The following is a 27,042-nucleotide window of genomic DNA, read 5'->3' as shown; positions in this document are numbered from 1 at the left end:
AGGGTGGAGTCGGCTGAGACTCAGGGTCCTCCTGCAAACTCATCGAGGGTGTCGGCAGCGGCATTTCCCTGCAGTCGTAGCTCCGGATGGCTCGCTCCTTCGAGGTCAGCAGAAGCTTCTGGACTGCTTTGTTTTGACCTCTTGACCCGCCTTCAAACGGCTCCTCTGGTTGGGTCGGACCCACCCAGCGGAGGCTCCCTTTGGATTTTAACTCCGAGTCAGCTAATTAGGGACCTTCATGACCTCTGCAGAAATCCCTTCATCCGTGTCCTGTGACGTAGGCACCTGGTGTCACCTAAGCGCAGGGGGTCGCCTCCAACACCTGCTGGCTCCGGGCACCGCGAAGGAGAGGCCAGCGCGGAGCTCCAGGCTGGGCGGCAGGGTCGGGGGTCACCGTGCCCTGCCTGCCGCACCCCGTCACACTGGGGGGCTGAGAGCCTCGGCCGAGCTGGCCCCGCCGCCCGCCACTTGCAGACACGTTGTTTCCCTTCCCCGACACGCCCTCAGCCACGTGGCGCTGCTGTCAAGGTCGCTCCCGTGGGTCCCAGCAGCCGTTATCGTGTGGATGTGCCGTCCCTTCGTGGCTAGGTCAGGCCTCGGTCCTGTGCGCTCCGTCCTTGCGCCATCCAGGGGCCGGCGGGTGCCCCGAGGCAGACGGCGCCCGGTGGGCCACGAACGGGGACTCGGACAAACGAGGATTTGCCCGTGTCTGAACTCGAGGATGTTCCCCGCTGTTAGGGCTCAGCCTCCGTCCACTGTAGGCTCCGCGGAGCCACCACCAGGCCGGGCCGTGTCTCCTCCGGCCCAGCGCGCCGCAGGGGAACCGCAGCTCGGGCTCTTACACGGACTCAAACCGTCGTGCCCGGGGTGCCCGGGGCCAGCGGGCACGTCCACCTTGGGCTCAGGTCATGGTGTCCGGGCCCTGGTGGAGCCGCGGTCAGGCTCCCCGTCCGCAGAGGGGTCTGTGTCTCCCTCTCTCTTACGTAAATTTAAAAAAAAAAAGGGGGGGAACTCAGTGCCTGTATCCCACTGATGCCAAGAGGAATCAAGCAAGCGCCTGGTGTGGTTTAGGGCGACCTATGATCCCACCGTTTCCGTTTATGTTGAGGTGGGAACCGCACGGCCCGAGCTTCTGAGGCAGCAGTGAGGGCCGCTGGGGACTCCAAGCTCCCGGTGCCAGCGACCATCCTCCCGCCCCAGACTCTCAAGGACAATCCGGGCGGAAGGCCAGCACGGCCACGCAGCACTTCGGATGCCGTGGCCAGACCCCTCAGGGAGGCCCCGCTCTGGTGGGACGCGCCCAGGTGCCGGCCCTACTGGCCTACGTGGCCTTTAGTCTAAAACGGGGGGAAAACCCGAACCAACCAAACAATAAAGCACCACCACCACCACCACCGAACCCACGATGTCCCATCAGGTGTGTGGCAGATTCAGAGCGGCTCAATCCTGCCGCCCGGACGGCCAGGGCCTCCGAGGGGGGTGGGAAGGAGGAGCCATGGAAGGACAGGAAGCGCCTCTCTCTTGCACTGAGAGCAGCATCAGACATGTCCCGAGCCCCGCGCCCATCTCAGCGTGTCCCCACCCTTCGGAGGGCACCCAAGACCCGCCTACCCCTGGGAGAGGAACCCACCGGGCCAGGTCACTGCAGTAGGGAGGGCCCTGGGGGAGCAGGTCGGGCAGATACCCATATTCTGGGACTGTCTGGCAGGAGAGGGGGAGCCTCCCGGCCCTACGGGTAAGGATGAGTCCTGTACCCCAACTTGCCCCACAGCGGTCTCTGCCCTCAGATAGTGAGAAGGCTTGGGGCATCCCTGGGAGGACTCCTACCTGCCTGGTGCCCCAAGATGATGACAAGCCTTCCCTTCTCCTTCATGAGTCAAGTGTCACTATGTGCCTACTGGTTTCGGTGCTCGGCTTCCTTCGTCTCCTCTTTTCCCGACCACCTATCACATATTCATGGAAAGATGGATAAATTTGGCATTAAAAGAACAAACAGGGGGCCCCGGGTGGCTCAGTGGCTGCAGCGTCTGCCTTCAGCTCGGGTCACGGTGCCGGGTCCGGGGGTGCAGCCCCGCATCCAGGGCCTGCTTCTGCCTCCCCCTCTGCCCTCCCCCTGCTTTGCTCTCTTGCTGTCTCTCTGTCAAATAAATAAATAGGATGTTTAAAAGAAAACAAACAAACAAAACCTAAACGAAAACCCTTTAAGTTAAATAGGCCACTCTCTGCAGCCGAGGACGTCCTATAAAGAGGAAACTCCTTGGGGGGTCGGGGGTGGGGGGTGCCTACATGCAGGATTTAACTGCCAGAGTCTAATTAGTTTTTGACTAGAGCTATAAAACGTAGGGAGAAGCAAAGATAAATATTTCAGCTAATTTCCCTATGTACTGTGAATGAAAGGATGGAAATGATTCTCAAAATTGAATGTTATGAAGCCATTTGCAGAGTATATTAAGTCAGCTCCTCTCTGTAATGAAGTGTCCTTCACAGTCGCGGAGACTCTCCAGGAGCTGACATTTCCCTCCCAAAGAACATGGCCCTGTGGCTTCATTATGACTTTTTGAAACAATCTGAACTTTAGACCTTTTCATCTGCCAACTGGGGACACATCCACACACTAACTTGTGTTTAGCAGCGGGGCCGGGCACCCCGGCCCACAGCCGTGTCAACTGTCCTGCCCGGGATCTCTGGTTGGGCGACAACAGGCGGAAAGCCTCCTGGATGAGGCCTGGTTTATGTTTTCCCACTGCACTCACTGAGGGAGTTGCACATTGTGTTGAGTTTTTTTTTTTTTTTTTTAATTAGTTGGTGTGGCGGGGGGCACCTGGGAGGCTCAGAGGTTGAGCATCTGCCTTTGGTCCAGGGCATGACCCCGGGGACCCAGGATCGAGTCCTGCATCAGGGTCCCCGCAGGGAGCCTGCTTCTCCCTCTGCCTGTGTCTCTGCCTCTCTCTGGGTCTCTCATGGATAAATTAATAAAATCTTTAAAAAAGAATAATAAATAAGTGGGATGGTGTGGTGGAAGGTCACTGAGAAATGAATGTCATCACAAAACAACTCGAAGCATCCCTTCCTTTCCTTTGATCGGTTTGATTCCCTTCACTGGAGGCCCAGTAAGTCCCCCAAAAGGAGCCTCCTGTGCACGATAACCTCAAGGCAATCTAGATGATGCTACATTAGGGAGGTGAGAAAGAGCAAATATCAGACCAGAAATTACCATGTATAAGTTTGCAAATGAGTCAATAATGTTCCCCTGGCTACCCTCACTTAGAAGGGAAATTTGTTGATTTTATTTTGAGTTATTGACATTCTGTGGCTCCTACCTTTAGCCTGGTGGCTGGCAAATCTATCCAATATAGGATTTCATTTTATGTCAAAGCTACTTCGAATAGATCTTTATAGCTCTCGTATTCATTGGTAGGGCTTATCCCTATATGTTTGTATTGCAAAAGGACGTATTTTCCTTTCTAATTTAAAAGACATCCATGGTGTTTTCTAGAATGATGTGTTTGATATGATATGTTTGCTTTATAATGGAAATGTTTTCTTTCATTATGTATTTATATGTTTATAATTTGTTGATAGCATCTTTTTTCCAATGCACAATTCATTATTTTTATTGGGAAAAGAAAACATAAGACAAAAAAAACCCTGCTATTTGTTCCACGTTCCTTGAAGGGAGTAAATATAATTCCTAGCACAGTCCCTGGAAAATAGCAAAGATTCTTTGTTAAATTAATGAATGAATTAGTGAAATAGCAATATTTAAAAGAATATATGTGCATATAAAATTTTTATGAAGTGAATTCACTATGCTTAGAAATTACATAAATTAACTATTGATAGCAACTGATTCAAGATTTGGCCTTCATGTATTTGGAAATATCAGATGCAATTTGGAGGCAATGAAATGCTATTTTTCATAAATATTTCAAGGAAATAGAGAAAAAGTTTAGAAAAGAAAATATAACATAGCTTCCAATAATGGAAATGGATAAAATTCTGGCATTTACCTCCTGACACATTTATAATTTCACGTCGATGGCTGTTTTAGACAAGCATAAAAATTGCCATCGCTTCTAAGATAATTAAATGGAAACATTGTATGTTGACATTACTCTTTCATTCGTGCAAAAAAAATATGTCGTTTAAGTTGTATTAAATTGATTAAACTGTATTGAAACAGATTATATTAAACTGCCTTCAATCTTAATGTGTGTGATTAATTCTGGGGCTCCATAATTTTTGTCCCCAAAATAGGTTCTATCATTAAACAATGAACTTCTTAAGGTCGAGAAACACATTTTACTTACCTTGCACCAAAATTTTTATGGAGTGAAAAACAGTGAAATGGTCCTCGATCTCTGAGGATCAACAAAAATACCCCAGGCTTCCTATATAAACATAAAATTAGAATTTTGTAAATAGTTCATGAATGTGAAATCCACATACTACTTACTAGTTACCTAAAGAATTATGGGAACCATGACTGACATTTAATCGTTTGGGGAAACAATTCCACAGAACAAAGTCTGTGGGTCCGTGGGAGAAGTGCTGGCGGAGTGGAGGGTCTTTGGCCTTCTTGAGATCTTATCCACTTGACTTCTTTGGATCTCTATTTCCTCAAGTAGAGAACAACAGAATAGGCCAGATCCACCGCTGTTAGTATTTTTCATTCACAATAGCTTTTGTTCAAACAAAAATCTTCCTTGGCTCTTACATGGGCAAAATGAGATGCTGCTATAGAAACGGGGTGAGGGAAAAAAAAAAAAAGAAACGGGGTGAGGTAGCCCTCCTCAGCTGGCGGCGCCCTCACTCACCCCTCTGTCTTCCCTCGGACTCCCTGCATTCACCTCTCAGCCCGGGAAAGCTCAGGAAACGCTCATACTAGTCTACATTGCTGATCACTAAATTCTTTTACTTCTAAAATTGTGATTTTAAGCTTTGGTCCTAACGTTGACCTAGGATACATCTCTGTGAGTATGAGACGGAATGTAGCCAACTACACCACGTGGCTATTATCCATACTGTTGTTTTCTAAACTAAACCCATTTTGATCATCTTGAGCAGAAAAATGGAGCATACAATAGAGAAAAGTGATAAAACTTACATCCTTGTTTTTAATTCTAGTGATCACAGAGCAATGACGGGCTATGTTCTCACTCTTTTAAAGGGTAGCTAAAGCTGGCCAAGCCGGCCACCGCTCTGGGATTATTTGTCGCAGTCAGAAGTGGAGTCTGAAGTTCTCACCATGAGAACAGCCTTAGAAATAAATGATCTTTAGAAATAATAAATAAAGGTAACTAAGATAAAATCAAATATAGATAATAAAATGATCAAGTCTCAGAAAGAAATAAGTAAAAACTGTGCAGTTGTGCCCATGTCCAAGATCACGTAACCTTGGGAGACCAAAGGTTGAAATTTAAGAGTAGATGATGAGGTCAAACTTCAGGATCATAGAGACTAGAGTAAAAGAAATGAAATCAGAAATCTAAGAACCCGAAGATTCTGAGTCATTCCGAAGTCGCGATCTAGCATGTGTGAGTTGCAGGCGGGCTGCGCGTGTGAAGTCTGGTGTCAAGAACCGCGAATGGAGGGAGCAGCTTCATTGTTTTCCTGTGGCTAAAATGATTATCAAGGGATTCGATACGTCTTCATTTCCCCCTTTCCCAGTTACCACCGATAATTAGGAATTAGTGCTAATTAAGTACGCCAGTTCATAGTTGAGCAAAAACGAAGACATTCATTCGTTAATCAGGGCTCACCAGCGGAGAAGGGAACCATAAGGATGGCTTCATTTTTCTATCTAAGGTCTTAGAAAGTAGAAACACACACTTCTCTTAAAGTCTGTCTCCAGGACTCAGAGACTAGAAGAGCCCATTCCTGACCCTGGCTTACGAAATCCCAAATCTCCACAGACCTTGAACTTCCGTACTAGATTCAAACCTGACCTTTCCCTCTTGGCTACTGACTGCTCCCCAGGGTGCACTGGGGGCTTTGCGACCCTCAAACACCCCCTCTCCTCACAGAAATTTAACCAGCTCTGTCAAAAATGCATCTTTTAGACATGATCACATATTTCCCTCCCCCCACCCAGGGTAAAATCCTATATTAGAGATTGAAAGGAAATAAAAGTAGATTGCACAAAACACAGCTCGGTTCCCCAGGAGGGAGCTGGTAAAGGCTGGTGTTTAGCCGCCCACGTTCCTCCTTTGCAACAGCCTTTCATGTCTGCAAGTCCTGATTTTCCTGGTTGGAGGATGGAAAATCAAAATGAAAGTAGTAAAAGCCCCGCTTCAATTAGTGGAGATTCCTGGCTTCATTTGGTCTCGGGCTCGTCCAGGAACTGGGCACACCCCCGCCCGGGTGGCCTGTGATGTGTCCACATGCAGGCACCTACGGACAACCTCCAGAGGTGTGTTCTTCCAAAGTAAGGCCAGTGTCAACTGTGGGGGGGAAATGAGTAGCTGAGAGATGACAGATGATGTTGACTGATGGAGAGAGAGATGCGTAGACTCCTACCTACGTGGGCAGGGTTGTTTCCGGTACTTTGTAAAGCACAGCACTCCTGCGTCCCTAAAGGAAGGTGGGAAGATACCTGCTGCCCTTGCCCCAGATCAGAGACCCCTTCCTGGTGATTCTCCACCCGGCTACACACTCAAAGCCCCAGAGGTGGCCTGGGGTGGGCAGATGTCTGGAGATGCGGGCCCGCCAACCTCCCACGGCCCGGTCCGGCTCAGACGCTAAGTGCAGCCCTGAATGATTTTGTAGGAGGAATTCAGGCTGGACCCGGTCGGATAGTTTTATTTTTTATTTATTTATTATTTATTTATTTATGTATGTATGTTTTTTTTTTTTTTTCGGTCGGATAGTTTTAGACCAGAAGGACGAGCCCCGGTGGCCCAGGCGTGCCCGGGGAGTCGCGTGGCCCTGAGAGGTGGGAAGGGACAGACCAAAGACTTGCGGACGACAGGGCTGGCGCCGGACCCCAAGTGACAACCACAGGGACCCGAAGCTATGGAGGCTTCCCCACCACGACGCGTTGTCACACAGAGCAGCCAGGACTCAAGGACTGTCGGGGCCCCCAGACATTGAGGGTGAGCCCCGGCCACAGGCGGCCAAGAATCGGGGCCCTCCGCCCCATGGCACAGATGGATTCTGGCGACACTGGGACGAGTCAGGGTGCAGGGCCCAGAGAGCGTGAGGCATCAGAGGGCGGCCCTCTGTCCCGGGAACCTGTCCCCGACCGCGTAACTCCAGCCCGTGCCTTCGCTCTGAAAACAATCAGCATCCGGGGCATGAGACCGGCCACCAAGACTTTCAACAGCCCCCGAATCGACACTACCCCGACTTTCGTGGACACAGGAATCTAACGCGTCTTGTAAAGTCGCACATTCTGATTAGTAGGTCTGGGGGAGACTTGAGTTCGAAGAATTCCCAGGTCTGGGCACCGGGTGGCTCAGTGGGTTAAGCGTCTGCCTTCTGCTCAGGTCATGACCCCAGGGTCCCGGGATCCAGCCCCTCAGTGTGTGGAGCCTGCTTCCCCCCTGCCTCTGCCCCACCCGCTTGTGCGCTCTCGCGCTCTCTCTCTCCCTCTCACTCTCTCTGCCTCTTAAATACATAAATAAAATCTTAAAAAACAAACAAACAAAACCACAACGAAGCCCCGGGTGAAAGCTGATGTTCCAGGTGAGGAGACCACACTGGGAGGAGGAAGGCCTGGATGATGCGAATGTCCCCAGCCTTCTCACTACCTCGTGGAGATCACATTTCTAAGTGTCCACGGTTCTGTCATTTCAGCCCCCCACTGTTCCACCAACGTCAAGACTGCACTTGGGTGGCTTGGATGTAGGTACATAGAGGGTGAGGGCAGGGGGCGGAGCAACACCTCGGTGGGTGGGGGCCCACAGGAGACCACAGCAGGTAGGATTCTAAATACTGACGTCGGGCAGGGGGCAAGTGGAGATCCTGCTGTTTCAGTCCTTACCTGGTTCATAACACCACAGACAGAGGCAGCAGGAATAACGGAAAACCTCACCCCTCACCCGGTGCAACGTTTGATGATCAAGTAGGGTCTATTGATAACCAGCTGAAGCCTGAGAAACGGATCCAACCAATAGGCGGCTTACAAATATGAAGAGTCAACAGGAAATCCAGATAACCTAGCAAACAGTGAGTTTGGATATAGGTTTCCTCATTTCCTTTTTTTTTTTTTTTTAAGATTGTATTTATTTATTTGACAGAGAGAGTGAGAGAGAGCAAGTGAGAGAACACAAGTGGGATAAGAGGCAGAGGGAAGCAGACCCGGCTGCAGGGAGCCTGACCTGGGGCTCGAGCCCAGGACCCTGAGGTCATGACCTGAGCCCAAGGCAGACGCTTCACCGTTTGAGCCACCCAGGTGTCCCCTATGTTTTCCCATTTTCTGAAAGAAAAAAAAAAATGTGGTGGGGACATGACAATATACTAATAAAAGGGAAAAAGGAAACATCATGAAAATCAAGTAAAATCAACATTTCTCTGAAGATAATCTACTACAGGAACCTGGAGGAAATTTTAGGATAGGATTTTGCATCCTCCTTGAGATATAAGTAGACGCACCTATTTAAAAAAAGAAGAAGAAATAAGGGGAAAAAAAGACATGAAATAAAAGACAGTAGAGTAACTTTAGAGGGAAATAGTGACTGGAAAGGAGCAGGAAAGACGTTTCTGAATCTTGAACTTGGAACTGGTTACACAGTTGTTCGTACAAAGCGAAAATCCACCAGGTGTATCCTTTGACACGTATGCTGTTCTGTGCACGGACGTGAGAGCAATAACAGAATTTGAAGGGACAGAAATAACTAATGAATCAGCAGGGCAGAAAGGTAACAGAATGCATGAAAGAAGGCTCAGGGTGGGAATAAAGAACTAAAACTGCAAAAAACAGAAATAAAACCGGAAGTGAAACACGGAATAGCGAAAAAGGACACCCAGAAAGCTAGTAAGTTGTGTAGAGTGAGAAAGCAAATGAAAAGTTTATAAAAGTTTTCGGAGGAAAGATGACATTTGTAATGGAGAATAAAGATGCAACCGAGAATCATAGGTTCCCCTGGGGGGAAAAATATTGAAAAATTGAGGCATAAGTAGAAAGAAGTGTCTGGAGCTGAAAATACATTTGCTTTTGCTGTTTCAAGAAAGCTACCTTAGCTTTAGTTCAAGCGGAGTTTACGAAAACCTCGGTCCAACAAGATACATCTAACAACAAAAACTTAAATACAATCATAAAATTTAAAATCATGTGAGCATTTTAGAGAAAAAGGATGTAATCCTCCGAGGACAGAAATGTTTGTCTCTGTCATCCCCCAGTGACGAGGTAAAAGCCTGGCCCATATTAGTTGCTCAACAAATCTTTGTTGAATAAATGGATCAAAAAAAGGGAAAAGCGTATTTCCAAAATATCATAAAAACAGAAGAAAACTTCACATTTGTCTTCAGCAAAATAAACACGGAAGAAAATAAAATTACATGTACTCACATTTGAGGGAGAAAAACAAAGAATTTCGTAGGCAGGGAAGTTTCTCTTCATAAATTAAGACAATAGAGACACATTGAGATGCAGAAAGACTCAGAAAAAGATCACTCACCAACCTTTGTTGGAAGAGAAATTCTTTGATGGGGTATAGTCCACTCACTGAGACGTGATTAAAGAAGAATCTAAGATTACGGGTATGTTTAGAGACAGTGATGAGCACTCAACATGTTACACATAGAACTAGATCTAGTGAAAACTTCACCGTATAGTGATAAAATAAATATCAAGGGATTCCTTGAAATAAAAGATAGTTAATGGAAGAGTCATGCTTTACCAATAATTACCTGAATTCAGTTATTTGAACAGACACTAAAAAGTGAAACAAGGGAATCATGGTAGAGAAATGAGAGAGTCTGCCTCTCTCTCTGTGTCTCTCATGAATAAATAATTTAAAAAAAATCTTAAAAAAAAGAATAATAAAAATAAAAATAAATCTTAAAAAAGGAATAAATTCTCTATTTTAATTATGTAACATTTTAAATGTAGCATTTTATCCTTGAGTTTGATCATTATAAAAATATAGAAAATTTGTAATACCCAAAGGTGGCTTCTGTTAGAATTATAAAACATAGAGGTTGTAGGTGAAATCATGGAAGAAAGTAAAAGTGAACAAAATATAATTCATATACAAAAATAAAATAGACAAAATTGATAGCATTTGAAAATATGAACAAATTAAGATCGACATATGAGATATAATAATAATTGTGAGTACGCTGAGTCACCACCAGAAAAGATAGAACCTTCACGCTGGGCAAAAGTAAAAGCAAGCCGTCCGCCTCTGAACAAAACAATGCATGCGAATTAATGTGCGAAAAGTGAAAAGGGGATAAGATATTGACCAGCAAAACATGGACAAGGAGAAAATGGAGGCGAGAAACTAATTCATAAAACACAATTTAAGGCAAAAAAAAAAAAAAAAAACAAAAACTAAGTTTGAAAATAATTACTGATAGAAAAGAAGTAACCGTGAGTATTTAAGAAGCAAATGAAATGAGCAGATTTTATGATTTAGAAACTCAAGAATACGTTGACAAGAGACAATTGAACCGCACATTAAGTTAGAAATAAAGTCAGATAAACTCCAGTTAACTTTGTGGGCTCCATATTAAACTCTGGCCCCGTTTCAAGGCTCAGGACAAACGGACGAGTCCTTGCTCCCCGGTCCCTAAACCACCTCTGGCTGATGGGCCGCCCCAGCAGGCCGCGACTCTGTTCCCAGAACCTTCTGTGCCTGAATCACAAGCCGGGCTCATTTCCTACTCCTCTGATCACGGGCCGCTCACTCTGGGTCTGGCCTGCCCTTAGCAGCTCCGCAGCTTCCCGGGGACAAGGGTCAACCAGGCCTTTTGTCCCCAGGAGCCCACGTGGTGAACGTGGAGGGCGTCTGCAGCCTGGGTCGGCCTCTGCTCTGCTCAAGCCGCAAGGCCTGGCCCCACAGATTTATCCAAAGCAGATTTTGAAAAATACACACAAAGGCAAGTGCGCAGACGTGCGAAGGCCCCGACACTACGATTAAGACGACACCAGAATTGCCAAGGACATACTTAGAGCAGTAGCCGGGCCTCCCGTTGAATAAGCCGCAGCCCCTACCCTCGGCTTCCAGAACGGGAGCAGAAGCCCTGCCGCTCATCACTTCAAGCTCCTAAAGTGCTCCCGTGTGCACCTCACCTTCCGAGTCCTGTCTGGCAGGTCCAAAGCTCCTGCTGTTCCCATCTTCCAGGAGAGGAAGACTGAGGCTCAGGGGCGCACAGCCAAGGCCCGTCAGGAACCCCGCTAGGTCTTCTAAGTCCAGCTGCAGCACCTGCTGATCTTTATGGAAAACAGACAAACAAGCTTTCTGCCATCTTCTTAGGTTCTGCGGGGATGACTCTGGATTAGGCTGACAAAAGGGTAATAAGATCTTATTAATAGGATTAATAACAGAGTAGCAGAAGCTATTAACACGGCGTCTCCCACAGCTGCGGGTGCCCTTAGTGACTGGCGAGCACAGGGGAGGTGAGGACCCTAAGGGAAGGACGCACTCTTAGAGCCGCGAGTAGACTCAGGAGAAGGATGGTGAGCCTCAGGGGTGGGGTGCGGGGAAGCAGGCAGCCTGCAGGGGTGGGGCGCACATGTGCTGGGTTAGGGACGCTCCTCATGCGAGGTGGAGGGTGCACGTGTGCTGGGTTAGGGACGCTCCTCGTGCGGGGTGAGGGCGCACGTGTGCTGGGTTAGGGACGCTCCTCTTGCGAGGTGGAGGGCACACGTGTGCAGTTAGGGACGCTCCTCGTGTGGGGGGAGGGCGCACGTGTGCAGTTAGGGACGCTCCTCTTGCGAGGTGGAGGGCGCACGTGTGCTGGGTTAGGGACGCTCCTCGTGCGGGGGGGAGGGCGCACGTGTGCTGGGTTAGGGACGCTCCTCGTGCGAGGTGGAGGGCACACGTGTGCAGTTAGGGACGCTCCTCGTGCGGGGGGAGGGCGCACGTGTGCAGTTAGGGACGCTCCTCGTGCGGGGGGAGGGCGCACGTGTGCTGGGTTAGGGATGCTCCTCGTGCGAGGTGGAGGGCACACGTGTGCAGTTAGGGACGCTCCTCGTGCAGGGGGAGGGCGCACGTGTGCTGGGTTAGGGATGCTCCTCGTGCGAGGTGGAGGGCACACGTGTGCAGTTAGGGACGCTCCTCGTGCGGGGGGAGGGCGCACGTGTGCAGTTAGGGACGCTCCTCGTGTGGGGGGAGGGCACACGTGTGCAGTTAGGGACGCTCCTCGTGCGGGGTGAGGGTGCACGTGTGCTGGGTTAGGGACGCTCCTCTTGCGAGGTGGAGGGCGCACGTGTGCTGGGTTAGGGACGCTCCTCGTGCGAGGTGGAGGGCACACGTGTGCAGTTAGGGACGCTCCTCGTGCGGGGGGAGGGCGCACGTGTGCTGGGTTAGGGATGCTCCTCGTGCGAGGTGGAGGGCACACGTGTGCAGTTAGGGACGCTCCTCGTGCGGGGGGAGGGCGCACGTGTGCTGGGTTAGGGATGCTCCTCGTGCGAGGTGGAGGGCACACGTGTGCAGTTAGGGACGCTCCTCGTGCGGGGGGAGGGCGCACGTGTGCAGTTAGGGACGCTCCTCGTGTGGGGGGAGGGCACACGTGTGCAGTTAGGGACGCTCCTCGTGCGGGGTGAGGGTGCACGTGTGCTGGGTTAGGGACGCTCCTCTTGCGAGGTGGAGGGCGCACGTGTGCTGGGTTAGGGACGCTCCTCGTGCGAGGTGGAGGGCACACGTGTGCAGTTAGGGACGCTCCTCGTGCGGGGGAGGGCGCACGTGTGCTGGGTTAGGGACGCTCCTCGTGTGGGGTGAGGGCGCAGGTGTTTTGGGTTAGGGACGCTCCTCGTGCAGGGGGAGGGCGCACGTGTGCGGGTTAGGGTCGGTCATCGTGCGGACGCCTCCGGGTGTCTGGGGCTCGTGGGGCCTCGGGGTGTCTTAGGGCCCAGCCCAGCCCTGCTTGTGCGGCCCCTTCCTGTGCCCAGTCTGTCCGCCTGCCGGCCTCAGAACCCGGGGCCCCTGCCGCCTCCCCTGCCCTCCCCGTCCCTGCCCAACCCCTCTGCCCTCTCCCCCCGCTGCCTCCCCTGCCCTCCCCGTCCCTGCCCTCCCTTCCCCCCCACCCAGGGTCAGCGGGAACCTGGTCCTGTGGACGCTGGGGTCCCCACGCACCTGGGCCCTGGATCCTCCTTCAGGCCGGGACCACCGTTGGAATCTAAGTGATGCTCCGGGTGGCCCAGGACGGGAGCGGGGAATGCCAGGGCTCTGGGACACCGCGCCCAGGTCACATCAGTCAGCCCTCTTCAGCACTGACTCATTGTAAATATAACCAAAAGTGAAAACTGTCTAATGAGGACTTGGAAGTTGCAGAAAGGAGAGAAACTTGAAAGAGATGAGCCCCGGCCAGGATCTTGATCCCAAACGGGCGGGCTCACTGTGCCAAGCCCCGGGAGGATAATTAACTGCCTTTAATCTTTCGTTTCAGCTGTTGATACCTTAATGTACCTTAAACAGAGAAGGGTTTTCTGTTTTGTTTTACATTTTTAAAGCTTCCTCTCCTAGACCTCTTTAAAATAACGAAGTAGTTCGGCTTTTATTTAAAGGGCCGGGGAACCTTTTGAAAGAAATGAGGCATCGTTGTATTTATTCTTTGTTTTTAATCCCTAAGTAAAGCAAGTTGCCTAATTAATAAACTTTTTAGATCAAAGTCAATTTCTATGACCTATTTATAAGCTTGGTGGAAGTAATAAAATATACTGTAAAATACGTGTTTCCAGACTACAATGTTGATTATCTGTGGGGGAAAAAAAACATTGATTATTGGATGTGACTCCTCCTCCATGTAGTCAAAGTAAATTGGCGTGATGCCAAAATAATCCAGCCTAATGAGAGGAGGTGGGCAGATCTAACAATCCTGCATTTCTGTCAAGGCAGCTTCCACTGAAAAGGAGAAGTGATTATTCCAGACTTCCTGTGACAAGCGCATGCCCCGACAAGTATACAGAGTCAAAATAATTCTGTTAGTGTTCTTTGCCCTGTGTCTCCATCACTGGACCTAGATCCAGGTATGGGGCGGGGAGGCCCAAATCCTGGGGCAGGACCTGCGTGGGGCCCAGGGGCCCAGAGCAGCAAGCCCTGTGGGGGAGAAGAGGGTACAGAAGGGGACAGAGAGCGCTGCAAAGACCAGCTTTCTCTACTTGTCTTTTTGCCTTGTAGGGTTTGACATTAGTCTAAAGTTTATTTTTGGGACTTTACGTTGGATTGATGCTTCTCAAAATGTTTTTTGTTTTTGTTTTTGTTTTTTAAGTAGGCTCCAATGTGGGGCTTGAACTCATGACCCTGAGATCAAGACCTGAGCTGAGATCAAGAGTTGGATGCTTAACCAACTGAGCCACTCGGGTGCCCGTTTCTCGAACTTTAATCACTCAAGTAACAATAATAGTTATTATCATAGTAACTAGCATTTATTGAGTTCTTATTAAATGCCAAGGGATGTTCAGATGCTTTACAAGTGTTGTGTTAACTCATGTTTCATGTTTCTGAAATGACTGATGAATCACCACCATATTTGCGGCAGGTACACCGAATGGCTGAAATTTAGCCACTGATTTTGCGATATTAGACAATTTTTGTAATTCTAAATTTGTATATTTATGCATATATAAATGGAATTGATTCTTTAAATTGGCAAGTAAGATTGTTAATAGGTGTATTTTTATGAAAGTATTTTAAAAGATTAAATTTTATAATTTGTTAAATATTACAATTCAGGTGTTAAAACAGTTTTCACTTAAAGTTCTAATACATATTAAATATGGTTTATATTTTGGCTCTAATTTTAATAGAGAATTTAAATATTTTATTGCAAAGAATTATGAAAACAAAAATCCTTTAAAATTTTCATTGTCTTGTATTTGCTTTAATTTATATTTTGAAGAAAATTTACTCATATTCTATGCGCTTTGCATGAAAGTGTATTATTACTTTCTAATCCTTCAGACCAATGTGAATGATACATTAAATTGTGGCTGAAAAAGAAAATACCTTGGAATTGAAAAAAAGAAAAATCCTGTAAAGGAAAAATTTAGGATCGGAAAGAAATGATCGCCTAACTTTTTAAGAACAGAAACAATAAAAATTTAAAGGATCTCTTGTAAACATGAATCACATTACATATTTGAGTAGGACATAAAAATCTTTATTTTTTTACTTAAAAAGTTTGAGTCAAAAAAAAAAAAAAAAAAAAAAAAAAAAAAAAAAAAAAAAAAAAAAAAAAAAAAAAAAGTTTGAGTCAAAATAATGACAATGAACAAGGAAATTGTTTTCATCAAATACAAAATTTGAGGGGATCAGTTTCTTCAATAAAGTCTTATTTGATGATCAAAATAGTGAGAATAATAATAATAATAAAGTATTACTCATATAAAATTCCCAGCTCAGAAGCAACAAATGCAACTCTGCCCTGCCCAATAAAATAAATTACATTCATGGAATCAGAAAATTGGATAAAAATACAAAACTTGGAAACTTTACTATGTTTATTAGAAAATTATCCTGGAAAATTATCATCATGTCCTTCCGATAGTGGAACATTTTCTAGAAAACACAGTTTGCTTCAAATCATTCATTATTATTTTTTGTTGGAGGAGTATTGCAGAAAATTTTGTTGGACATCACAGTTAATTCAAATGGACAAAGACTATAAAAATCACCCTTTCTACTCTAAGTTTAAAGACAAAGTATTTTTCTACTCCTCTTATGTGTTCCACAACCAATCTTCCAAGATCAGTTTTGACCAATATGATGTGACTGAAACATTTGGTTAATGCATGTGTGCGTGCACACACGTACGCACGTTCACACATCACTAGACAAAAACATTTACACTCACAATAGTGGACACGTAATTACTAGAACTGAAACTACTTGAACAAATAATGAACAACAGGTAATATTAAATGAAGACAAGCAAGTGCTAATATAGAGTACTGGAACGATGTTTTGCAGCACATTTATTTTGTGGCCCTATTATCACAATATGACATAAAATAGCAAACATTTCTAGATTTTGTATGAATTATTTTAAGTGGTGATACTAGAATGGTCAAACAGGTAAAACAATATTTTAAATGTCGTAATAAATGTTACTATTTAGGATTGACTGCTTAAACACTCTTAAAAAAAAGATTTTATTTATTTATTTGAGAGCGAGTGAGGGCCAGAGAGATCATAGAGGGAGAGGACGAGGGAGCAGAAGACTCATTGCCGAGCAGTTATGCCAAAGCATGACCCGAGCCGAAACAGACGCTTAACCAACTGAGCCACCCGGGCGTCTCAAGTACTTAAATGTTCTTAATTGAGAATTGACAATACCTATTAATGGAATTGGCCGGGTTTTTTTTTTTTTTTTCTTTCCTAGGACTGGCTTTGTGAATTATGAAAGTTAAGCTATATACCTTTAAGATTTATCATTCAGTAAGAAAATAAGCCATTATTCATAGTTTAATTATATATTACACTATTTTCTATAACTATAAAATGTATTTTATGAAGTTAGAAACTGGTATATAGGACTTTCTAGTGTATTTATCATACCTGAGGGGAAAAAAACAGAATATTCAGTTCTCTATCAGTTCACAATAACTCTATAAAAATAACCTTTGAACATAAATGTTCAGCTTCACCCCTGAGAAGTGAGGGATGCAAATTAAAATTACACCAAGACGCCATCTCTCACCTGTCAGATTGGTAATGACTGAAAGGAGAACAATATCCTTCTGCAAGGCTACGGAGACAGAGGCCCCTTAGCATATTGCTGCTGGGAAAGAAAACCGGCACAACTATTATGGGATGAAAATTAGCGACATCTAAAGTAACCACACGGGTGTTTACACTTTGACCCAGGGATCCTGTATCGCAGAATTTGTCCTGAAGATATGCCTCCAGTAATACGAAAATACATATACACAAGATCATCAGTTACCATTGAAAAATATTCGAAACACCCTAAATGCCCGTCCACACTGTGGTACATCCGCACAGTAAACATTCTTATTTAAAAAGAGATTTATAAACTAATGTGGATTGATTTTCAGGATATCGTTAAGCACAGCCCTGTGTCAGGCAGTTCATTAATAATGATGTTTGTGGTAGGTTAAAGCTTTTTAAAAATGTATGATTTGTTGTGATTACTTTTCACATACTTGGTAAATGTTCTTTTTTAAGACTTGTTTTGTCTTTATGACATGCTCATAAAGCAAGTATTAGCTTTTATTCGATTTTTCTGATAGGTTTTCCACCAAAACTTCCCTAAAGCATTTTTCTAAAGCAGCAGTTCCCAATCTTAGCTGAGTATCACGTCAGCTGTGGACCTTTAAGAAAATGGAGATTTCACGAGGGAAAGAAGAAAGAAAGAAAGAAAGAAAGAAAGAAAGAAAGAAAGAAAGAAAGAAAGAAAGAAAGAAAGAGAAAGAGAGAGAAAGAAAGAAAGAGAGAGAGAAAGAAAGAAAGAAAGAGAGAAAGAAAGAAAGAAAGAAAGAAAGAAGAAAGAAAGAAAGAAAGAAAGAAAGAAAGAAAGAAAGAAAGAAAGAAAGAAAGAAAGAAAGAAAGAAAAGAGAAAAGAGAAAAGAAAAGAGATTTCTTGGCCCCACGTAAGTCTGGGTGCTGCCCAGAAGTGTCCCTTCTCCAAAGCCCTGTGGCTAATCCCGAGCATCCCCCGGGTTCAGGAGAGTATGTCTGCAGAATTGAAAAGGAATGAACTCATTCTGCCCGGTGGTTTTTGTTTAGAAGCTTGCGGAATGATCAATCATCTCACAATCAGGGTTTAACTATTTAGCCAAAAGTGTCTCATCCTGAAATCGGGGTATTTTAAGGACAAAGTCACAGCAGGGAAGAATTCTGCTTGTCTCATGCAGATGGTTAGCGGGGTGATGACTGCACTTGAAGCCAGTCCACAGAAATGGATTCCTGAGCCTAATACATCCGTGGCCTATGAGTCAGCGAGGCTGTTAATGTCAGTATCTGGTTTCTCTTCTCTTGTTTTTTTTTTTTTTTAAGATTCTATTTATTCATGAGAGACACAGGGAGGAGGCAGAGACACAGGCAGAGGGAGAAGTAGGCTCCCATGGGGACCCCGATACGGGACTCGATCCCAGGCCCTGGGGTCATGCCCTGAGCCAAAGGCAGATGCCCAACCCCTGAGCCACCCCTCAGCCACCCTGAGTCCCTCTGGTTTCTCTTCTGTGAAATGTGCCCAGTTTGGTCTTTTCCACCTAGCGCTGAGAATCAGTGAAGACATGCGTACAAAATACACGTGTAGCCTAGTAAGTGTTCTAGTTCTGAACGGAAGCCTCATTCTGCACTTGAAGCCTAATTGTGTCTCTAGACACTATGATTTTTAAAGCTTGATTCTATATTTAGATTACACTATGTTTACATGTTTGTGTATCTCTCTCTCTATCACTCTCTATCATCTTTTCTATCCATCCCTCCATCGATCCATCCATCCATCCCTCCATCCTTCCCTCCATCCCTCCCTCCCTCCATCCCTCCATCCCTCCATCCCTTCATCCCTCCCTCCATCCATCCCTCCCTCCATCCCTCCCTCCCTCCCTCCCTCCCTCCATCCCTCCCTCCCTCCCTCCATCCCTCCATCCTTCCCTCCCTCCATCCCTCCATCCTTTCATCCCTTCATCCCTCCCTCTGTCCATCCCTCCCTCCATCCCTCCCTCCATCCCTCCATCCATCCCTCCCTCCATCCCTCCATCCATCCCTCCCTCCTTCCATCCATCTACCCATCCATCCATCCATCCCTCCATCCCTCCATCCCTCCCTCCCTCCATCCCTCCGTCCATCCCTCCATCCATCCCTCCATCCCTCCCTCTCTCCCTCCCTCCCTCCCTCCCTCCATCCCTTCATCCCTTCATCCCTCCCTCTGTCCATCCCTCCCTCCCTCCATCCATCCCTCCATCCATCCCTCCCTCCCTCCATCCATCTACCCATCCATCCATCCATCCCTCCATCCATCCCTCCCTCCATCCATCCCTCCCTCCATCCATCCATCCATCTACCCATCCCTCCCTCCCTCCCTCCCTCCATCCATCCATCCCTCCCTCCATCCCTCCATCCCATCCTATTCCCTGTAAATTAAAACGAGGCATGGACTCAGCTTGCGGGGGAGTGCTGTGAGCCTTTACTGAGGCAGTGTGGGCACCTGGCAACTCCGGCGGCCCAAGCGGAGTGTGCACTAACCACCACGGGCAGAGTGGAAACGACTCTCCTGAGGACGAACAGGAGCTCCACGCTTCTTTGAAAGGCGGGTGAATAATTATGTTCCATATGATCTAATATAAACATTTGCATCTGTTCAACGTGTATCTTTCCTAAATCCTGGCAGATTCAAATACAGCTCGCCAACCGCTATATTAGTATATAATCGCCTTATTTTCTGATGCATATTGTGCGCTATTATTTCAGAAAACACACAAGTAAAATCATATTTATGTTAGATAAATACATCCTGCATATTTTCCATAAAGTGATAGAAGTCACCATAATAATTTTAAAACCACATATGGCTGAGAAAAATGCCAAAGGGGGAAAAACTAATTGTGAGTTTGATGGTAGGTTTCCGCAGCTGGAAGAGCATCCTGATGCGCCGCTGCATTCGCGCCCCTTCGCTGGTGCTCTCGCCGTCCCTTCCCTCCTCCTGGAGCCTGTGACCGCCCAGTGTCTCAGGAGGATGCCAAGCTCACGTACATTCGCGGAGGCAGAGTTAGGGACGTGACTTGGTAATAAGCAGCATCCAGGGCTCCGTGGTAAAGTGTAGACTCCAAATCACTCACAGAAGGCAGTTCTCCAGCTTATATTTTTCTTTTCCTTCCCTTATTTTAAGTATCTTCGAAGTAAAGTCATGACCACTGTAATCCTGCAGCACATGCAAGCTGGGGACCTCGTGTTAATTTGCTTCTCACGCAATCACATCCTGTATCCTGGGTCTGGGACGCGTGGCCTTCACACTTTCTGACCGAGAACCACGAGAAAGGTATCCCCCGCGCCCCGACACAGCTCCCAGAGCACCCTCCGTAGCAACAAACACACACCTACGGGGGGAGATCTTGCAGAAGCTCAATTTTAGCCTTGATGGGATTAAAAACGATCAATAAATTCCCAAATGGAAAACTGGTCTTAGAGTTTGTGTGTATAGATATGGACACTGAGGGCGGAGAGGGACATTTCTCCAGAAGAGACAAAAAAAAAAAAAAAATAGAAGCAAAACGCACAAGGTCTAATGCTCCTCCCATTTCTTTGTAGCCACATTCCAGGTCTCCTCTTATTTGAAGAAAACGACAACAACAACCAGCTACTCCCTTAGTGCACTTGGACTATTACAACGAAATGCCAGGTGGTTTAAACAACGGAAATTTGCCTCTCCTAGTTCTGGAGGCTGGAACACAAGACCATGGTGCTGCAGGACGTGGTGTCTGCTGGAGTCAGTTTTTTGAACCAAATCTTTTCTCCCCCACCTCCCGCCATGGAGGGCGTGGGGCCCCCCCAGAGCCTCTTATAAAGGCACTGATTCCCTTCGCGAGGGCCCTGCCCTCATGACCTACTAGCCTTCCAGAAGCCCCACCTTCAAATACTATCATATTTGGGGTCAGGACTGAATATACGAATTTGGGGGGATGCAACTGTTCAGTCCACAAGACTCATCTCTCTCTCTCTCTCTTTTTTTGTAGTCTTTTATATACCAAGTCCTTTACATACATTAATTTATCTAACGTTGCAATGTCCTGATTAGGATTAACAGTGTTATTTTGTGGATGAAGAAATAAAGGCTCAGAGACATTAACACCCTGCCCAACGTCACACAGCTCGCAATTGGTGGAAACTGCGCCTACTTGGCTCCAGAGCCAACACCACCCTGCTTCCCTGCCCCATTTCGTTCTATCCTTCCATAGGACAAGAGTTGACCTCATTACTGTCCCTTTAAAAATAGGAAAAGAACCTCAGGGACGTGACTTGCTGAAGGTCACATAGAAAGCCTTCCACGTTTTGATTTGGTTTTTATCCATAAAATAGACCTATTTCACCTCTGAGAAATATATTGAAGAAACCAAATAAAACTGAATGTCATAAATATAATGTGAGAAGGAGTAAAATCTTGATTAATAAGGAAGTGCCAGGCAGCTACAGCTAATTGAAGGTTAACTAGAGGTTTCTTTTTGTTTTAACCTTTAATGCTAAAATTCCTTTCAAAATAGATGGAAGCACATTCTGGTTCATATAAGTTTAGTGTGATGAACGCAATTAAATCTTGCTTTGAGTGATTTTTTTCAATTTCTGTACATCCTTACAGAATTAGATCATACAGGAAATTGATTTAAACTTTTATAGAGGACAGGAAAAAATTAAATGTGGCTTTTTTGATCAAGTCTATAGTAGGATCTTATATGATCTCTTTCTTTAAAATAAAACAAAAACATATCTGGGTCTGGTTGTTTTGTTTTATTTCTTTGAGACCAATTCTAGGAGCTTGGCCTATAGAAGACTACACAATTGAACAATACGTCCTTCTCCTCCAGATGGAATTTTAGACTGAAGAACTATTACCATTTTTTTTTTTAGCTTCTGTAGAGTAGTCCTTTATATCAAGGGAAATATGTATTTATGACTTAATGGACTGTTTGGAAAAAATAAAGCCTGTAAACTTACTAATTCATTAGGAAGAATCTTAGAGTATGGATTCCCCACAGAAAACCAGTGAAATCCCCAGGCTGAACCACTGACCATAACCCCCTTGCCCAGACTGTCGCTCATCAACCTCCTCTTTATGTACCATCTACCACCTTCCCTATTGTCACTGGCGGATATTTGTTGAAACAGGGGGATGCACAATTTGAGATGGGAACAACTTAAAGGCATAATAAAAGGGACACATACCAGAAGTAGCTACTAGGGGTGCTTCGGGTGACTTGATTGGCTGGTCAAAACCATAGCATTTACATACTAGCAAAATACTACTAGAAATTATTACTGTTGAACTTAATGATTTTTAAAATAGAAGCTGAAAATTCTAGAAACGCTTATTCTGTCCCAAGCCTATAGTTTGTTAATCTAACCTGACAGTTAACTTTAAGAATGCCACCCTACATTTGATTCCTACAAGGGACTCTGTGGAAATGCTATATTGGTGGAGTGTTGCTTATCCAAGGCTGAGTAGCAGTCATCTCAGTTCTACTTCTATAATATTGCATTTGTTGTATTTGTCTTGAGTGAATCTTTCATCCCAGTTATATTATATTCTTAACACCCTAAAGAATTTTTTAAGTTTATTTCTTTTTCTTTCTTTTTTCTTTTTTTTTTTTTTTTTTAGTAATCTCTACATCCAACATGGGGCTTGAACTCACAACCCTGAGATCAAGAGTCACATGCTCTTCTGACTGAGTCAACCAGGGGGTCCCAGAAGAATTTTATTTTTAAATACTTAGAAAGTTTGCTTTCTTTACTTAAGAAGATGTTTCAACAACAGTATCTAATCCTCTCCTGTGTATAACTATTGGCTATTGATTTCTACTCAAAGGAGCCTAAATATTTGTATATCCAAACTGGTTTAGCTCAGCGTATAAAAAAGATAGCAAAATAAAGCTTGAATAAGCATTCCTAAGGACACCCAGCCAGTAGATTGACTCGATGATCAATACAAACCCTTCTTACTTAAAACAAAACAAAACAAAACAAAAAAACAGAACTCTTCATATAAGGCTGCATTCTGAACATTCCTAGAAAAGGAATCACTTATCTGGAACATTTTGATGATTAGAAATTATTTTGCCAAGAAAAAAATTTGCTCGAACCTATGTTGTGGGATTGACGATTCTTCTATGGAAGTAGTTTTGCTGTAACAGGCATATCTTCAGTGAGAATATAGAGATTAGAATGAGAATAAAGGCCTCGTATTTCAATGGAAGAGCTTATAAGTGGACAGTCCGTCTGAGGAGGCAGTAATAGAGCACGACGACAGAAAAAGGAGCTGAGAAGTTGCCCCGCCTGTGTGAAAAGTGACCTGAAGTTTTGGTGGGTACAATCTCAGGACTGCCTTCTTTTCCCTCTGCATGGCTCCCTTAGGCCTATTGCTACGATTCAGAATTTCTGCTTATAGGCTGAGCTTAATTAACATTTACCTGAATCTCTCATTATGACACTAAAAAATCGTGGAGGAGATGTCAAGTGATCTAGCAGGGAGATCCAAATCCAAACTGCTCCGCTACACATAAGATTCTCATTTTCAACATCTCGCTTGTGTCTAGCTGGAAAGAGTTAACAAGTCCTTGTAAAACCCAGACTTACATTTTGTGGCGGAAAATCTGGCTCCATGTGTGTGACGGTTATTTATGTTATTAAGAGGGCTAAATGTCATTTATATTTATCACCACATTTGTGGAGTTAGATATCAGATATCCTATCCTCCAAAACTGCTATATTTTGTGGTCAGAGACATATTCTACTAAACCACTCCTTTCTCTAACGCTTGCCAAAGTGATGACAGAGAGAGAAAGTTGCCTAACCTGGTGAAATTTCACTTCCCCAATTTTCCTGCCTCATCTAACTGAGTCTGGGTTAGCATCTCTCTTTCCTGCTTTGTTCCATCTGCTTTTTATTCACACTTGCCTGATTTGTCATCTGATTGATGCTCTGGCTACTTACCAATAGATTTAGGTATTTATAAACCTTTTTTTTTTTCAAAATCCAGAATATGGCATATTCTATGGGGCCAATGACCTTATTTCTTCAATACATAAATATCATAAAATGAGGTGAGGTTATTACAGATTAGAAGAAATTTAAGAGACATTTTAGTAAAATGAAGTGGGCAGCCCTTGCTTTGATCCCAAATGGAACAAACTAAATATATTAAAGACATTTCTGAGACAACCAGGTGAGATGTAATAATGTAATGACTTTAGGATGCTATAGAGTTTATGCTGTAGGCTATTAATGATGTTGATATAACTTTAATTGAACTTGCAAGATACCAAGGGAAATTCTGATCAAAGCAGAAGCCCAGGGCAGGGTGGTAAGTGAATGACTGTTTCCATGGCAGCAACCAATGCTACTGGGGGGAAGCCCAAGGACAACAGAAGAACACACCTGACCAGAGATCCTTTGGGTCTTTTCAAGCCCATGGCCTGTGCAAGGCATCGGGGTTTCCTCTACACTTACCATACACCACTAACAGCACTAGAAATTGTTCCATAGCTTCTGGCAAGATATTAAAACAGAGGGGGGCAGAAGCTTGAGGAGACAGGCTTGAGGGGACCAGGGAAGTAGTAAAAACATGGTTTCAAAAGCTTGTTATGTACCTCCCACTGTGAGGGCATGAGCCGAAAGTTACTCTCCTTTACAATGTTGAAACCTGCAAAGCAGAGGTCCCTCCTTCATCTGGAAAAAAACCATATAATCTACAAAATGATCATTTTCTTGAGCCCATCAGAGAGCTGAAGTCACAAGGCAATCAAGTAAGTTGAACTCCACACAAGGACGGGCCTCATCTACAAAGAGCCGGGATACACTTAATCACCTTTGCCAGAGCACAGAACATACAACAAAGGCTAAAAAGAAACAAGCTGAAGTCCAACAAATTCTTAAATTCCAATTGTGCCATCTTAGTTTCGAAGAGCTGGTAGGGCCAGACACAGGAGGAGTTCACACTGACTCACATCTGCTCCGCAGACCTCCCTCAGGGGCCTAGAACAGTTGGAGACAGGACACGTGACAAGTAGAGTTCTACTCAGGCACAGGCACAAAGGAGGGGGCTCGGCAGTTGCTAGGGACCAAGCTGAAGCTGTGCTACTTTTCTCAAGAGCTCTCTTGTATAAAACAGAAGTCTTACTATACTAAGAAAGGAAAATAAGCCCTCTCACCCCCAAAGCATGGCTCAAGGTACATTGCTTCTGGTGTCGGAGTAGAAGTAAAACCTATCTGACTCTGTAAGGGGGAGGGAAGCCTCTTCTCCTGAGGACATAGCCAGAGATCCCTTCTTGCGGTTCTAGAGGTAGAAGAAGCAAAACTATTTCTTTTTTTTTTTTTTTTTCAAAACTCCTTCTATTTGGACCTAGCATCCTACCCTCTTGACAAAAAGAAATCAGCTTATTCCTGGAGAGAAAGCAAGACCACCCAGAGCCTGGCTGCCCCAGGAAAGAGAATCTTTCCCCAGGGAAAGGGAATCTTGCCCCAGGAAAGAAACCCTCATCCATGAAGCTCAGGTACACAAATTCTGCCTAATACTGACAAAAATAAAACAAAACAAAACAAAACAAGCAAAATCTGCCCTATTCCCATGCCAAATCTAGCACTAAAAGACAAGCACAAGCAACGCACCGCTGTGGTCAAGAGCTAGGAGAGAAACACCCTCTGTGGCATGGCGTTTGCAGGTATTACCAAAATCTGAGAGCAGAATTTGAACCCTGAGAAAAACTCTCCAGGACCTCCCAAGACCTCCCAGGTCCTCAGGCTCCACAGCGAGCCAAACACTGGGAAACCTAAAGCCTGTACTACATCGAAAACAGCTGTTCCAAGAAAAAACAAAACCAGCTCAGCTGATGGCACAATGAAACCCACTCCTTACACTAAAAGCTTTACTGAAGAAGAACCAAGTAAGGAGGTGGGGGCTTTACCATGCGCTGCCATAAATGCTACACACATTGGGGGGCACCTGGGTGGCTTAGAGGGTGGGCATCTGCCTTGGACTCAGGTCATGGTCTCAGGGTCCTGGGATTGGATGCCATGTGGGGCTCCCTGATTAACAGGGGAATCTGCTTGTCTCTCTCCTTCTCCTTCTGCCCCCCCCCCATCTCTATCTCTCTCTCTCAAAGAAATAAAATCTTTTAAAAAATGCAAGAAAGGAAGAGGGAAGGAAGGAGGAGAACAATACATCCAAGAGCCACAGGACAATCTTAAGTGGCCTAACATGAATGTAATTGGGGTTCCAAAAGGAGAATATAGACAGAATGAGGCATAAGACATATTTAAAGAGGTAATTTTTGAGAATTTTACAAAATTAAATGAAGAAAACAAACCACAGATCTAAAGAGCTCAGAGGACACACAGCTATATACCATAGTCACTCTGCTTAAAACCAAAGAAAAAGATTTTATGTTAAGGTGAAACAGAAAATGGAAACACTAACACACCAAGAAACACAGATAAAGATAGAGCGAGCCAGAAAGCCACAGAGCGACATCTTCTAAAGTGTTTGAAAAAAATAGAAATTGTCAACCCAGTATTGTATCCCCAACAAAACTATTTTTTCAAAAATGAAGACGAAATCATAATTTTTCCTTTCATACCAACAATTGTAGAGAGAATTCTTTGAAGGGAGGTCTGTGCTAGAAGTATTAAAAGAAGTTCTTCAGGCAGAAGCTTCAGCACTAGGTGAATTTAGATTTATACAAAGTAAGAAGAAGTACTAAAAATGATAAAAGTGAATATAAATATTAAATATTTTTCTTACTCACTTTAGAAGATAATTAATTGCCTAAAGCAAAAGTAGAAATGATAAACTATGGATTCTTTCACATATTAAGAAGTAAAAGTATATCAAATAGAACACATAAGATAGAAAAAGGAAATAAAAGTATAATATTGTAAAGTTCTTATACTTACATCAAATCATTCAATATTATTTAAATGTAGAAAATGACAATATAAAAATATATATTATAAACCATAGAGCAATAATATATATATAGATGCACACATATGTGTGTGTGTATATATATATATACATATATATAATTTATAAGCCTTGTTATAAGTGAAGGCAAAATGGAATGGAAAAATTCAAGCCAAAAGAAGACAGGAAAAAAGAAAAGGAAAAAAAAAAACAAAAAAACAGATGAAACAACAGAAAATAATATTAAAGTGAGATTTAGGGGGATCCCTGGGTGGCACAGTGGTTTAGTGCCTGCCT

General features: G+C 44.8%; 1 long non-coding RNA gene across 1 annotated transcript; it reads right to left on the bottom strand.

Moving 5' to 3' along the window:
• Window positions 1-1,826: 1,826 nt before the first annotated feature.
• Window positions 1,827-13,367, bottom strand: LOC119867460. The gene is made up of 4 exons (XR_005383611.1): window positions 13,245-13,367; window positions 11,240-11,450; window positions 4,311-4,391; window positions 1,827-1,943 (listed from the first exon to the last, which is right to left on the bottom strand). It is a non-coding gene; the product is annotated as an uncharacterized LOC119867460 (long non-coding RNA).
• Window positions 13,368-27,042: the final 13,675 nt, after the last annotated feature.

This window comes from Canis lupus, chromosome 34 (genome assembly GCF_011100685.1).
Source record: "Canis lupus familiaris isolate Mischka breed German Shepherd chromosome 34, alternate assembly UU_Cfam_GSD_1.0, whole genome shotgun sequence".
In the NCBI taxonomy this organism is placed as follows: domain Eukaryota; kingdom Metazoa; phylum Chordata; class Mammalia; order Carnivora; family Canidae; genus Canis; species Canis lupus.
Note: the sequence above shows the minus strand (reverse complement) of the source record. Positions and strands in the feature narration are given on the sequence as shown.